General features: G+C 27.0%; 1 pseudogene; it reads left to right on the plus strand.

The window, feature by feature from the left end:
* Positions 1-9,136: 9,136 nt before the first annotated feature.
* On the plus strand, positions 9,137-13,212 carry LOC132953633 (uncharacterized; annotated as a pseudogene).
* Positions 13,213-17,443: the final 4,231 nt, after the last annotated feature.

The following is a 17,443-nucleotide window of genomic DNA, read 5'->3' on the forward strand; positions in this document are numbered from 1 at the left end:
GTTGGGATTTTATAGCATTTGCATATTTCTCATGAGATGCTTAAAAAATAGCAGAATAAGATAAAAATCCCAACTCTAGTCATTACCTACACATCTAATTAAATCAATACATTTTGTATCATTCAGTTAAAATGTGCAAAATTATCATTTCCAGATCTACTTTGTTACTATTGTCCGATTAAATTTAATATTATTTTTAAGATATGTGTTCATTTAACTGAATTATATGGAAATATTTTAGAGAGTTTAGAGATTTAAGTTGATTTGATGAAAATATATCTAAATAAGAAACTATAGTTATTTAGAAAGTTTGATGGGTTTATAACCAAATAATTACAATTCACTGAAAGACACAATATTTATTTCAATTAAAATTCATGAAATAGATAGTAAATCTAATAATTGTTCATGTAATGTTATAAATAAAACAGTAATTATTAATATTTAGGTATAACAAAGTACAATATTTAAGTGTACAAAATAAAAAGCACAACATAATACAATCTGAGAACAAATAATTTAACAATAGTTTAAAATTATGACACTGACAATCTTTTTCACAGCAAATACAATTAAAATCAGTTTCTTAGATTTAACATAACCTATGCATGTATAAGAACCTGTAACCCTTATATTATAGGTGAGTTTAGGTTCAATATTTTTAAAATGCTTTCAATGAAACTTGTGCAAATGGTTTTTAAAGGCTTGAATAACAATTTCCTTTTGACAAAAGCCACACTTAATAGTTTTTTCACTATTTTTAAATGAATAAGATACTAAATGAGAATTATGGAATGTCAATTTATGTATACTTAAACCTTCATGATCATCAAAATTTTCAGAACATTTATGACATTCAAATTTATCAGGAGTACGACAATTTCTCTGTTGATGTTTTCTCAGTTTACTTAAATTAGAAAACGGAATACAACATGCCCAACAAATTGTTTTATCCTTACATTCAAAATGTTTTTGAAAATGACGTTTAAAAGCATAAATGCTTTGGAAGATGAGATCGCAAGAAGGTTTTAAACAAGTAAAAAGTTTATATGATGATGGGAGTCGATTATTTTGCATGTTTCTTCTTCCACATTCAAAATTATTCTTTTCTATTCTTTTTTCAAAACGTAATAATTCTGTTTTCTTTGATTCAGGTTGTACTCTGGTAGGTTTTTCTTTATTGTTTGAATTCAGCGATGAATAAGGACGTGTATTAAATGTTGTAGACTAAAAACAAAAACAAAACAATAATTAAAAATAATACACTTTATTAAGGTTAGTAAACAGAGTACGTGGGTTTATTATTAATATTAATACAATATGGTATATTCCCAAAGAGACTAAATAAATTACTTTATTTCCGATCAGTGACAAATATTGTATTAACTTCAAAATAAATGTAATTAATTCTAGAAATGAATATACTTTTTATTTATCTATAATTAACATTAACTATATGTCTTACTACCCTTCTAATATATTAAGTTCTTGTAGAAAGTTTTTTAATAACTCGGACCTGTTTAGTATGATCCTTGATAAATGAAATGGATGTTTTTAAATCAACACCTAATTATTAAATTTAATTATATCAATTAGTTATTTAATTGTCATATTTTAAGTTTCTAGTATGTATAATGTATAATATAAACACATATAATATTATTATATATATATTTTTAGTATTATTTTTATTAATTTTTATTATAACTTAATACACTTTACTTTCATTTTTATATTATTGTAAATTGGAATATTATTCCATAAATAAAATATTATTTTTATTATTATTATTATAAACATCTTTGTTTTAATAAAAAAAAGATAAATATTTTTTTGTATGAGGAGTTGTACCAAGGGTTGTAACCTTTTATCATATGCTATGGATTTAGTGAAGTTTGTTACACTCAACTGTGTCCAACATAACCGCCTACACTCACTACTGTGAATGGGTGTCAGTTTACAATGAACACCGTCGACCGCTTCGAAATAATTGTGCACTAAGGAGTGTAACCAAAAAATTATGACAGTAAGTGATAGGCATTACAAATGTGTTGGCGGAAAAAAAACAATATTAAAATGATAATACAAAATCATAGCATTTATATTATAATAGCCAATAAGTAATAGATGATTGTAATTTGATTTGTTTTATAGGATTGAGTTATTATACATTAAAGATAATATAGTCTTATAGATATATTAAGACAAGATAGGTATATAATAAAATGTACTTCCATAAAAGGTTTGGAAAATGTAATTAACTTTTAACTTCTATACAAAATGTTAATATTTATATTTATATTGGTTACAAAATATTTAAGGATATTTTGTGTAAATATTAAAAAAGTACCTATTATGTTCAAACTTCAAAATCTAGTTTGGAACAGCTTAACCTTATTTGATTAACCCAAGACTATTAATGTCTATTAAAGGTATAAAATATTTTACTAATTTCAGGCTTGCTACTTATATTTTTTTTTTTAATTAAGAATAGTGAGTATAATTTTCAATGAAATATATTACTCACATCATAGAAAATAAACCAAGTTTGGTCTAACACACATGTTATGCATTCGTGTTAAGAATTTATTTTTTACATTTTTTTAGGCTTGAACATTTTTGGGGAAGGGGGCTCGTATATAAGAGTGTAAAATATACCCTAAAAACAAAAAAGAATCAAAATATCAAAACAAATATGCAAATGCTACAAGTCCTCAGCCCTAGTAATAATTATGAATCCTCAAAAAAAGTTTGAGTGGAAATCAGTTACATTATTGTCTATTGAGCAAAAACAAGCCTTAGTATTATTCATGCAAGAGCTACTAGGCCTACTCAGCAGGCAGACAACTACTTGCTCACCTTTTTATTTTTCATTTTCAAAACTATATTAGGACGCCGCACACGCATTTTAAGGGGTTAGATATAGGCAATTATAATGCATTTTAAGAAAAGTGAACATTTAAAATATAATACCATATTGACATTTTAATTTAAAATATTTTATAGGTGATCATCTAATGGCATGGCCGTTATTAATGTTTTGGTGATGATGTGTCATTTTGTTCGTTTTAGAATTAATTTAATAATATCTAACTTACAATTTAAGCTATAAAATAATATATTTTTTTAACATCTGTAACTTTTCTGTTATGCACTTTTTTTAGCGAAATATTATTGTAAAAAAAATAAAATGGTAAGAAAATGCTTGGTAAGCTAGTAGAATTGCATAATGGTGTGCGGGGCTGCCTAACTCATACATCATTATAACAATTAATAAACTAAAATGAAATAGATTAATTTTTTTATGTAACTGTCTTAACCTTGCGGGGCAATAAAAATGCTTCGATATTCAACAATGATGTGTGTTTTTTTTTTGTGTCAGTCATCACGGTTTAGGGCATTGAAACTGCTTTGATTTTTTTAACAGTATCTTGTTTGATGGGAAAGTGAATCAAATTGGTGCATTCTGGAGGTCAAATTTTAAAATTATAAATAGTTTTTATAAGCGCCGGGAAAAACAACATAAAAATTAAGGGAAAACAGGAATTTTTACGCAAAATCGGTTTATGACAAAATTTTGGTTTTTGGTGTAACTTTAAAACAAATGAACGTCATGAATAGTCATGAATGTTTCAATGGTTGTTTACATCAGCATTTTCTATACACAATAAAATTTACAAAAATATTTTGATTTGTTTTGAACTGTTTAGGATCATTTTCAGTTTCCAATTGTATTAGTCTTTTTTTCTATGGATGTCAATAAAACTTTATTAATTGGGTAAAAGAGCTTGAAAATTTAATACAAGACTCCAACTATATAGTTATAATGATATTTGAAAATTATTAAAAATCCTTAGACACATTTTTTTTTTTAATAAGCATTCAATATATAATACAAGGTTCCTTATGAAGTCATTTACCTTTATAAAAAAAATATCTATAAGAAAGTCAAATTAAATTTTTATGAGCGTTGAAGTTCAAATTTTTACAACATTAGATATTCACTCGATTTCTCATTTAACGATTTTCTTATTTTGTTGTAATTTAAAAACGAATAACTCCAAATACATGAAAATTTCCTTGAATGTTAAAATAATCATTTTTTATGTATGGTAATATTTTTATAATAAGTTTATCTTTTCATAGATAGCATAAGACATTTTAATAGAAAGTTCCCTGCAAGTTTTTGTACATCTCTCAAAAAGAAAAAGTTGTTGCTAATACGTACGGTATATTCCATTACTATTTTTAGACATTAATTTTAATGAAAACTATTTTATTACACAAACACAATAAAGATATTTTGTTGTACCTATACTCTTGAAATGTTCACCAAATATGTATATTAGCATTTTCCATACATAGTAAAATGTCGACATGCTCGACAACTACTGTACTGTTGTAATTACGGTACCAACTTGTCCTCCTTTTTTTTAAATTAGATATTTTTAGAATTATATTAATGGAAAAAAAGAATTAGATTTGTTTTTTTATTGCTGTATAGGAAATATGATACGTTAGTTTATTATCTTTTTTTAAACGTTTTTTGTTCTACACAATTTGTTTGACTACTTATCATGTACCTACCTATCTATACATACACACACAAACACACACACACACACACACACACACACACACACACACACACACACACACACACACACACACACACACGCACACACAAAACACTCATCATCGTAATCATTCCACTCAGAATCACAGAAGTTCATTACAAACTCCCCTAAAAATGAACCTTAGGATCGCCCCTGTATTTCATTTATTACTATTTTAAAAAAAATTCTTCATCTTTTAATTTGAGTGGGTAGGTACCCAAATTAGATTTTACAGCGGTGAATTAAAAAGGGTTCAACGCCATTGAGTAACTGACAGAAAAAATAACAGAAAGCTAGGCTAAATTATAGAAACTTACTTACTGAAATTATTAACTTTTTAGATTAATTTATTAAGAGATCACGTCATAACGTAGGTATGTGGTATGTCTCTATAAACAAAAATCCATTGAACGGTTGTCTGATATTGTAATTGTTGTGAGATTTGAAATTAATATGTTAGGTTTTAGATTACAATTGTATTCTATTTATAAATAATACTTATTTCTGATTATTATTTTTTTGTCTATACCTACTATTTATTATACAGAACAAATTATATTTTAAACCTATAGGATATTATATTTAAAAAAAAAACTATAATGTGACTTTACAATTAATTAACTGATAATTGACTGCATGTATACAGTATACGTATCATGGAACAGGATTAAATTTATTAAGGCCCCTGCAAATGTGTCATTTTTAAAGAGTTGTGTTTAGGCAATTATTTCATTCCTGCGATTACTGATCGTCTTTGTGTGTGTAGTAAATTATCATTAGTGTGTGTATACAATTGTTAATGAAAAATAATAAAAATAGAAAATACAGGTGAAGTTAAGAAAGTAATGCCAATACGGCGACATCGCTACAGATAAGCAACTTTTTACTGAGAAAATTATAGAAAAATGTGCTCGCTTTTTGAAGGGGGGTGGGGGGGGGGGTGATGATGAACGAGACGTATCTTCTAAATCAGACGTAATACATGAGAAAATGTCCTCCTTAAAATCGGGTTGATTACGAGAGTTAGATATTTTCATAAAAGACAAAATAGAAGCTTGTTTCTTTTGTGTCATTTCAACTATTTTAAAAGCACAATGACATTATTAAATACTCTTTAATTTTATAATAAGAGGGTGTCAGCGCAATATTTGTTTTCTCTCTCTGGCCCACGCGCAACATAGAAAAACCTATTTATTACGTAGAATCATTTTTTCTATGTTTTTAAGTAATCTTTGAGTAAAATCACCACTACAAAAAACATAGAGAATAATATTTTTAAGGGAATGACAAATCGACTTTATATTTTATTGTTATTTGACTTTATATTCGACTTTCAAAATAAACAAACAATTTTTGTAAATTTAAATTATGTTTAAATTGTTATAAGACAATATTTAGTCAAATCAATATGTCATTCCCTCAAAAATATTATTCTCCATCTTTTTTGTGATTTGTGATTTTACTCTAAGATTACTTAAAAACATAGAAAAAATGATTCTATGTAAATACGTTTCGTCTATGTTGCACGTGGGCCAGAGAGAGTAAACAAATATTGCGTTGACATCCTCTTAAATTAATTAATTAAACTATTCTTTTTCTATATTATAGTTTGTATTTTCGTATGAGTCCTTAAAGGCTTAAAAGCTAGAAAAATAAATTACCGTACATTTGACGTGTTTACGACGTTAGCATGTCGGCAGTAGTTCAGCAGAAAATAAAATCGTTGTACTTCCATTGTACTGTACACTTTATATCTTTGGTCTTTGCTTTAGTAGACAATAATAATTGTTTTATTCGAAGAAAGATAACTAGGGCAATTAGGCATACAATAGCCAATAATACAACTCTCCCGATATCAGTGGCGTATACATAACTTTTGTATGGGGGGGGGGGGGGGGGGATCAGTTGCAAACAAATTATTATGGAACAAAAATACCTAAACCTAGGTATGTGCACATTTAAATACCTAATAAATGATAAAACATATATATATTCAATACATTTTATTTTAAATTCTACAAGTAGTTATAGAACAAAATTTAATTTTCTTTTTTTTTTAGTCAATTCATCAATTACTTCTTCAGCACTGATAGGAATGTTCCTATGAACTGCCATTAAAGTGAGGCCATTTAATCGCTCCTATAACAAAAAAATGAAATAATTTATACAAAATAAGTAACTAATAACAATAAAAAATATTGTTTCCTGAAGTTTCCTTCATTTACGTTAGATTGATCTGTAATTAAATAATTTTTAATTTATAATTAAACGATCTTCTTTTGCAACAAAGGTATGTATTTAATAAAACCATAATTTTTACAATACAACTTACTATCAAATGAAATTAACCAAAATCTCTATGGCCTCTTAAGGCAAGTTCTTGGCGACCACATAACATTACACATTCTATAATATAAGTTAAACGTTTCCGATTTTAAATTAGTTGATTATTCCTAAATAACAAAATAATTATATTAAATATTTAAATAAAGAATTCAATTTCAAATAATTTACCTTTCTTCATTTAAGCTGTTTATTATCTCCGGTTCCTTTTGCATACAAATGCTCAAATAACTATCAGCTTTTAGCAATGCTAATTTGTGATATTCATGGTTAGCATGATTGTTTATAGTCTTATAATTATAAAAATAAATAAATAAAATAATTAATTTGTTGCATTTTAAAATATTTGGAAAATACAATTTATACGTACTTCTAAAGCTTTTTTAAAACTGTCCATCGGTTTCACTACAAGAACACAAAGCTTTTGACCACCAATTCCACCAGTTTTTGAAAAAACCACACATACTTTACAAAAACCTCCCTGTTTAATTTCTGAATAGGATAACCACTTATACAGTTGTAACCAACGATGTTGAAATTTAAGATTTCTAGTTTTATTTTTTTCAACTAATGGGAATTTATATGTTTCTGTTGGAACCCATAAATTAGTTAAAATCTGCATAAGTTAAATAACAAAACACAATCAATAAATAATTAATAGCGATAATACTATACTTAAATGTGTCAAACATAAATAAATAAAATAATTTACTTACAAGATTTTTTTCAGCATTTTTTAAATCGCAATTTATAAACAACCCAATATCATTTATAGGCTGTATTGAATTATTAGCTTCAACAATTTCTGAACCATTCAAATGTTTTTTTTTAGGCGATGTAGAAATAATAGAATCATCATCGACATCATCGGAATTTCGTTTGGTCATAGGATTAGGAGGATTAATCGAGGATGATTTAAAAAAACTGTTCAAAGATTGTTGTTTCCTCATTATATTTTATTTTTCGCACAATTAACTCAATTCGGCAATCGGCATTGGTACTATTACATCTGTTATGACTTGTTCGTACAACTGACATAATATTTGTTGTTGATTTTTGTTTTTAAATAATAATATTTATTATTTAAGCTATTTTTAGCTATTTTTATATTTCTTTTTCTAATATCTAATGTATAGGAAAATGTATTATTATACGCACGGACATGCGGGCGTCGTCTCCGCCGCGTTGATATCGGTGACGGTGGCGACTGGCGACGGCCCGTGGCTGGTCTGCCACATATTATTATCTTATAATAATTTATTATACTTGTATATATAATATACATATTATCAAATATCACATAATACGATTATATGAATATGAAATAAATATATGATTACTGATTAATATTAAGTAAATTATTTTTAATTAATTGTTGAATGTGTTAAAATAAAAATTTACAAAAAATCCTTGCCATTTTTTTTCCTTGTAATTTTCTTACATTAAGTCATTAAGAACACTATTTTATAAAATTTAAAAAAAGGCCTATTGGGGGGGGGGATCTGACCCCCACATCCCCCCCTTGTATACGCCCCTGCCTGATATCACGAAACGATATAATACAATATTCTAAAAATTACGTAGTTCACAATTTACTTGAAGTTCAAATAATATTTTGCTAATGAGTAATGACTAATACCTATTATCTGGTATAAGATTAAATATACATTATTAAATTTTCAAAGCAGTTTTAAAATATTTTGGGATACTTCAGTAATCTTTTTTTAGTTTTGACCCCCAGGGCCCAGGACACCCCCCTCTCCTTAATACGCCACTGACTGTTAATAATAATTGTATATTTGAGTCCGATCGTGTTGATTATGTCTGTCAAACTAACTGCCGAGTGTCTATTTTTAATATAATTTGGAAGTATAAAAGTTTAAAAGTGTCAAGTGAGTATATTTTGTATTGATCGACTTTATAGTGTGTATTTAGTGTATCTGCATTATATTATATAAGATAATATAATACATTTTACAATGTAGACACCTACACCTGAAGTATATTACATTTTAATTTCAAATAACATTATACATAAAATAAAATAAAATTTTAGATTTCAAACAAAAAGGTTTGATGTAAAATAAAAATACATAAATACCTGTTATTCATCCTTATTGTTGAAAGCTTATAACATACCGATTCTTTTTTTTGTTAAAATAAACTATCATTAAAAAATGAATTTTATAAAAGTATTCGTTCTTATTGGAATATTCGCCTTGACCACTTCACAAAAAGTTTTTATGCCCAACTTACCTTTGGTAAATTAATATTCTGCTTGATTTATCAAGCGTATTAAGTATTTTCTATGATTACCATGATTTATTTTATAAGCATAATTTATTTATAAGATTTCTACTAAAATATTTATGTTTTAATTACTATTATTACAGGGAGAATATCGTACGGTATTTGACAAAGTATATCCTTATGAATTTACAAAAAACCATCCAATTAAATATAATTTGTATTTTAGTAAAAGGACATTAAATATAGGTAACTGAGATAAAAGGGACATATTTGATACCTTACGACGATACTCTTACAGTAAATATACATATTTAATATTAATACCTACTTATTAGATACTTATTACGTATTAGGTACCTAGTTATTATTCTGCATGTAATCTTACAACTTATTGTAATCTTACCTGTAAAAATGTATGTTTCCATACATGTTTTTTTAGCTTGATGCAATCGTTGCGTCTTGGAGTTTAACTGGAGGTTGGAAACCAAATTCACTTGTTTATATAACAAAGAATGCATGTACTATTACGAAAAAAGTACTAGAAAATGCTAGGAGATGCTCATCAAGAATTTCAACGTTCAATCTGCAAGCTGTCCTATAGCTGCGGTAATTAAATACTAAATTATACGGATAAAACTAATTTGATGACCTTAAAATAGCTGTTTAATAATATTAATAAAAACACCTTACATAATGTTAATGAATTAGTTAATATTTTTCAAATTACAACAAAATTTCAAAAATCGATTGACGATAAATAGTTAATTTACGCGTGAAAAAATTTGAAATCCAAACCCTCATAAAAATAATAGAATTTCCCGTGGTAAATTGTTTTTTCGTTATAGATAGAAAAACATATGAGGTAGGTAGGTATCTCGTATTAATTGTTTTAATCGTAGATAAAAAAAGAAAACATTTTATGAATCCCTAACGACAAAATAATTTGATAATTTTCAGAATTTTGTCAAAATTCTAACATTAAACACTTATTTAGATTTACTATTTATAATTGATAAAACATCAAAGGTAAGCCCATACAATAATTGTTACAAATTATTGAGTTTTTAATTTTTATTACTTATTTAATAACTATTTTAAGGGAAACCAAATTTTGAAGTTGTACCTATGTTAAAAATCTTCAAATTGTAGTACAATATAACTAAATCTAAAAATAAAATGATATTTTAAATTTCTGCATCAAATTAATATGTACCTATTTGTAATAATAAATCTTTAAATTTTTCCAGGCCACATATACTACACCAGGGCTTGACCTGAACGAACTAAAAGATCATTACTCTCCTAAAGTGTATTTTTAATATTTTTATGGAAAATATAAACTGTTGTTTAAAATCAAGAATGAAGAAAAAAAAAGGTGGATAAGTGGATGTCGCTCTGCTGTACAGTAGGATACAAGTGGGTTACTGTAATGGATGGTGTAAAAATTTGAATTCAATGATATAATATCATTGTATAAGAAAAACGATTCTGAGTGAAAACTGTCAGTCAGCCTATGATATTACCAAGTATATATGATGATATTATTGTGAATAAAGTAATTTATACATAACCTATTTACGTGGAGCATTGTTTTCAATTTTCAATCCTTAGCTATAAAAGTTGAACATTTTATAAATTTTTAACCACAAAATAATTAATAAATTATAAATTTGATAAATGTTGTCAAAATTTGAACTTTAAATGCTTATAAAAAAAAATTGTGCCTAAGTATTTTTAATATTTTTCAACTGCTATTAGAACGATATATAATAAGGAGCCTTATATTCAATTTTCACGCTTTTTTACTCGACAAATAAAAATTTATTGATATTTATAGAAAAAAAAACTAAAAAAATTGAATGTCCGTATACAGCTCAAAAAGAGTCAAAATATTTTCAAAATTTTATGGTGTATAGAAAATGCTAATATAAACATTCAGTGAAATTTTAAAGTATCTACAGTCATTCGTTTTTTAATTACAATAAAATAAGAAAATTGTTACATGAGAAATCGAGTAAATATCAAATGTTGTAAAAATATAAATTTCAGATGCTCATAAAAATTTAATTTAAGTTTCTTGTAGACATTTTTTAGATTCTGAGCGAAGCTATGAATGTATTGATTTTAGGAAGATGTGTGTTTTAGATTCTGAGCGAAGCGATGAATGTATTGATTTTACAATGATGAATGTTTTTTTATCATTTTTATTTTTTTAATTTTTAATTATTTAATTTTTTTATGTTTGTGTCTGTCATCACCTTTTAGGACAGTAACTTTTCTGATAGGAAAGTGAATCTAGTTGGTACTTTGGGGGGTCAAAAGTAAAAATTCCACAGTAGTTTTCAAAAGCGACGTGAAAAAACAAAAGAAAAATTAAGGAAAAACGGGAATTTTTACGCAAAATCTGTTTTCGAGAAAATCGATTTTGGTTTTTGGTGTAACACTAAAACAAATGACTGTAGGGACATGAAACTTTGACTGAATGTTTATAATTGCATTTTCTATACACCATAAAATTTACAAAATATTTTGACTCTTTTTGAGCTGTTTACGGCCATTGTCAGTTTTCAATTTTTTTAGTTTTTTTTTCTATAAATATCAATAAATTTCTATTTGTTGAGTAAAAATGCTTGAAAATTTAATAGAAGGCTCCTAGGTTATTGTTTCAAGGGCAGATGAAAAAAATTAAAAATCCTTAGTCACAGTTTTTATTTATAAGCATTTAAATACGGAAAAATCACGAAAATTAGCAAATTATTTTGAGTTGAGAATTCATAAAAATTTTTCTTTTGACAGCTAAGATTTTAAAATGGAATATAAGATTATCCATAAGTTTGTCTATCTTTATCAAAAAAAAAAAAGGTGGATAAGTGGATGTCGCTCTGCTGTACAGTAGTTTACAAGTGGGTCACTGTAATAGATGGTGTTAAATTTGAATTCAATGATATAATATCATTGTATAAGAAAAACGATTCTGAGCGAAAACGGTCAGTCAGCCTATGATTTTACCAAGTATATTCGATGATATTATTGTGAATAAAGTAATTTATATATAACCTATTTACTCGGAGCTTTGTTTTAAATTTTCAATCTTTAGCCATAAAAGTTAAACATTTTATACATTTTTAACCACAAAATAATTAATAAATTATAAATTTGATAAATGTTGTCAAAATTAGAACTTAAAATGCTTATAAAAAAAAATTGGGCCTATGTATTTTTAATATTTTTCAACTGCTATTAGAACGATATATCAGGAGCCTTATATTAAATTTTCACGCTTTTTTACCCAACAAATAAAAATTTATTGATATTTATAGAAAAAAAAACTAAAAAAATTGAAAACTGACAATGTCCGTAAACAGCTCAAAAAGAGTCAAAATATTTTCAACATTTTGTGGTGTATAGAAAATGCTAATATGAACATTCAGTGAAGTTTTCAAGTATCTACAGTCATTCGTTTTTTAATTACAATAAAATAAGATAATTGTTACATGAGAAATCGAGTAAATATCAAATATTGTAAAAATATAAATTTCAGATGCTCATAAAAATTTAATTTAAGTTTCTTGTAGACATTTTTTAGATTCTGAGCGAAGCTATGAATGTATTGATTTTACAAAGATGTGTGTTTTAGATTCTGAGCGAAGCTATGTATAATACACGTACATACAATAGAAAAATAAAATACGATATTTTTACATCACAGCACTTACCTATCCTAATATTGTCTTAAACAATCAACAATAACCTAGAAATCTGATGAGTGCATATTTTTACTGAGTTATATCCTATCCATTCTATAAGTCCGATACCTATATAGGTGTAATTTTTTCAGGCTAAATTTGTTTGAAATAATTCTCGTTGAATGAAAATATTTATTTTTATTGATAGCAATAACATGTGCATGTACATATTGTGTCGAATTACGGACAGCGATCACACATTAATTACTGAAGACGATCACACAAAGCAAATATTATATTTTACTACACTCGCCTGACTCACACAACAGCTGTAATACGTGACCACACACGTTATAGTTATTGCTTATCGAATACTCCTTATAAATTGCGTGCATCCAGCTTCCTCCCGTAGGGTAAGGACGTAATTTATATGTTTTTGTGCAAGTACGACACAAAGACATAAACAATAAAACAGAATTATTTTATGTAATATCATTTTATATTATATATTATTTTGAAGGGAGTTCAATCTGTTTATGTATCACAAATACATAATATTGTTATAAAGGGGGCATTATGTATTTTATATTTTGACACTAGTTGGATCGTTTAATAATTTAAAATAAATATACTAAACGTCTATGCCAGACAACAAAACAGTAGCAATTTTATAATTTTAGTATCATCGCTTAAAAAATATCCAATTGTTGTCCGTTCGACTGTTTGTTAACATTATTGTGCAAAATATTCGCATAAATATTACAAAATGTTTGCACGGGTCATCTAGAACTTAAACTTAAATTTTTTTTTAAAAATACTATGTAAGAAAATTGTATAATAATTGCGTTGCTTAAAAAATAGTCAATACCTATTTATTTGATTTTTCACTAATTTGTACAAAATTTTTGTGTAAAACTTTCACACGGGTTGCAGCTAGTTATATATAATAAGTAATGTGCGCTTCATACAACAATATTATATTAACATATTTTTTAAAAAAAATGTTCTAGGTGGTGATAACCGTAATTGGTGATAATCGATAATCGTGATTCGTGGTAAGCCACGTATAAGCATAAGTCAACATCGTACAAAGCAAACGATGGCAACTGCAGGTGACGGCAATTTACCTATGGATTCTAACAACACCCCGAAAGCTATCGCGATGCCGTTCACATTGATGAAACTTGCTTACTTCGCGTGTGACCCCAAGTCGCGTGAATTCTATAATACGAAGAGCTTCGGAGTGAGGGTCGACTTGCAGGAATGCTGCAAATTCCTGATGGCACCCGGCGATAAACGGCAGGTCTCGAGACCAAAATATGATGATAATAATATAACAGACGTTTCTTCTAGACATTTTTTTTTTGATAAAGGTAGACAAACTTATGAGTAATCTTTACTGTCCTAAAAGGTGATGACAGACACAAAAAAAAAAAAAAAACACACATCTTTCTAAAATCAATACATTCATCGCTTCGCTCAGAATCTAAAATGTCTACAAGAAACTTAAATTAAATTTTTATGAGCGTCTGAAATGTATATTTTTACAACATTTGATATTCACCCGATTTCTCATGTACAATTTTCTTATGTCATTGTAATTGAAAAACGAATGACCGTAGATACTTGAAAATTTCACTGAATGTTTTTATTAGCATTTTCTATACACCATACAATTTTGAAAATATTTTGACACTATTTGAGTGGTTTACGGACATTATCAGTTTTAAATTTTTTTAGTTTTTTTTTTCTAGAAACATCAATAAACATTTTTTTGTTGGGTAAAAACCGTGAAAATTTAATATAAGGCTCCTGATATATCGTTCTAATAGCAGTTGAAAAATTTAAAAATACATAGGCACAATTTTTTTTATAAGCATTTAAAGTTCAAATGTTGACAACATTTATCAAATTTATGGTGCAATTATAAACATTCAGTCAAAATTTCCTGTCTCTACGGTCTTTTGTTTTAGAGTTACACCAAAAACAAAATTGATTTTCTCGAAAACAGATTTTTGTAAAAATTTCCGTTTTTCCTTAATTTTTCTTTTGTTTTTCACGTCGCTTTTGAAAACTACTGGGAAATTTTTACTTTTGACCTCCCAAAGTACCAACAAGATTCACTTTCCTATCATAAAAGTTACTGTTGAAGAAAGTCCAAGCACTTTTACTGTCCTAAAAGGTGATGACAGACACAAAAAAAAAAAACACACATCTTTCTAAAATCAATACATTCATCGCTTCGCTCAGAATCTAAAATTACTTGGACGCAGGATTTTTCAATGGAGTGGGGGGGCTTGAAAATCAGTTACAATTTTATTTTTATTTTGTCCTGCCTAATAATTTCAGACGGTATTTTAAAATGTTTGTAACTTCTCAACTTTTCTGGTAGAAAAAATGCTCTGATTATAAACTTCGATGCCTGATGTATGTTTTTGGAAGCAAATTGTACTGTTAGAGGTCGAAATTGAAAATGCTCAGTGCTTTTTAAAATAATTGGAGAAAAAAAATTAAAATTTATTAAACATTTTTGGTAACCAGCTTGGTTATACCGTCCTCACTTTGATTGTATTTGATTAATTTAAATTTATTTTCTATAAATGTCAATAAAAAACTGTTTATCCGGTCAAAAAGCTTAAAAATGTAATAGGTACGTAAGTTTTTATTATAGCTAAAATATAGTCATCATGGTTATTTTTTTAAGCATTTAAATTTCAAATTTCGTCAAAACCACAGTTAATTTGTAGTTCAAAACTTATAAAATATTTAATGTGTTTAGCTAAGGCTAGACAATTTAATACAAAGTCTTTCATACAAGTTGTTCATACTTTTACCGAAAAATTACAGATTATTTTAGGAAAATTGGTATGCAAATAAAATGTTTTTTCAAAAATGAATTCATTCTGGTAAGACGTAGGTATATAAAATTTACGTCTTACTTACTATAGTTGACAGTTGAAACTTGATAAATATTTATTTTTTTTAAGTATTAATACTGCAATGGGGGGGGGTCAGCTCGTTAGCCCCCCCACCCTGTGGACGCCACTGATCTCACACTTAGGTATTATACATACTAGTTTCTTTCCGAAAAAAATAGAATGGATCATTATTATTCACAATAAATATTATTTGGTTTATTTGATATTAATAATAATATAAAAAACAATTTATTGTATCTACATATTTCATTTTATTTGTATGCATTAAATGCTTAAATTATCATAACTTTATAGTTCCTAATAAAATAAATGTCCATACGGCATACAATGTATGTCATGTAAAATAACGTATTCATTTTTGATAAGCTGCAAAAAAAAAGTTATTTGATCAAGAGCATGAACATTTCCAATCTGTGTACCTAAGTGGTATAATATGTTTATTAATATTATAGGTACCTAATTATTAATATTACTTTTTAGATAAGAAACACAAGTATTAACATGTGCGTGCACTTGTAAGAGTTGCATCCGGCGGCGGTAGCCCAACGCGGCCTTACAGCAATTCTGGAGAACACACACTAATTTTCATTTTTTAGTCACCATAGGCATAATCCAAATATCCAGTCATGTGAATTGCCTAAATATTACTCCTTAAAATATGATACGCTGGAGCACCCTTAAAACTAGGTACCTATAATAGCCTATAGGTACAACCTACCTAATACCTAAGTAATACAATAATACAATATCACAAAGATGAAAAAGTTAAAAATAAAAAGGGGAAAGTATTGGTAACCGCTTAAATCGTCAAACTTAAATGTAAGAATATTATCTGCGTTCTCTCGTTGACTTTTTACAATATTTTAATTTTTAAGTGAATTATGAGAATTTGCAAATATTATATTTATTATTTAATTATTTATAAATTAACTTAACTTGGATATGATTAAAAGTAACTAGTTATTTATTAAGTTAACATCAATAAAAATCAGTTTGTAATGAAAATGAACTTAACTTTAACTTTTTAACTTGTTTATGACCATGCTTAAAAGACGGTTAGGTTCATCACCCTGTACTAGGTAGGTAGGTATCTAAATAATAATTACTTTGATTTACTGTGACAACAGTCAACTTAAGATTAACAATAATTATTGTTACTTGTTTTCCAAGAACAGTATGACGTACTATTTTAGTTATAGCAATATGTAATAGATTATGACTTATGGCGTATTAAGAGGACGCCACACCCGCATGTCTGGGATCCGTCCTACAAATGTAGGTATAACATAGCAAAAACTCTTTAGAGCTGGAAAGAACCGAGAAGGCTAGTCATAACTAAGAAACAACATTTTCACCACATAAAAATGAGAACTTTTGCTAATTTTAATAAAATACACACTATTAATATGCTTAAAAATTTAAAAATATTTTGTAATTCTTAAAAAATTATTAAAATAACTTTTTTTTTATGTAAACTATAATTTTTATTTTTATTATATAAAATAGTCACGGGCCACGAGCTGGTCGAAATACTTCCACAGACCGTTTCCGGTTTGTTGGGCACACCTGTTATAGACTATAATCTACCGAGGTATTAACAAATAATTGT

Source organism: Metopolophium dirhodum, chromosome 1 (genome assembly GCF_019925205.1).
Source record: "Metopolophium dirhodum isolate CAU chromosome 1, ASM1992520v1, whole genome shotgun sequence".
NCBI classification, from domain to species: Eukaryota; Metazoa; Arthropoda; class Insecta; order Hemiptera; family Aphididae; genus Metopolophium; species Metopolophium dirhodum.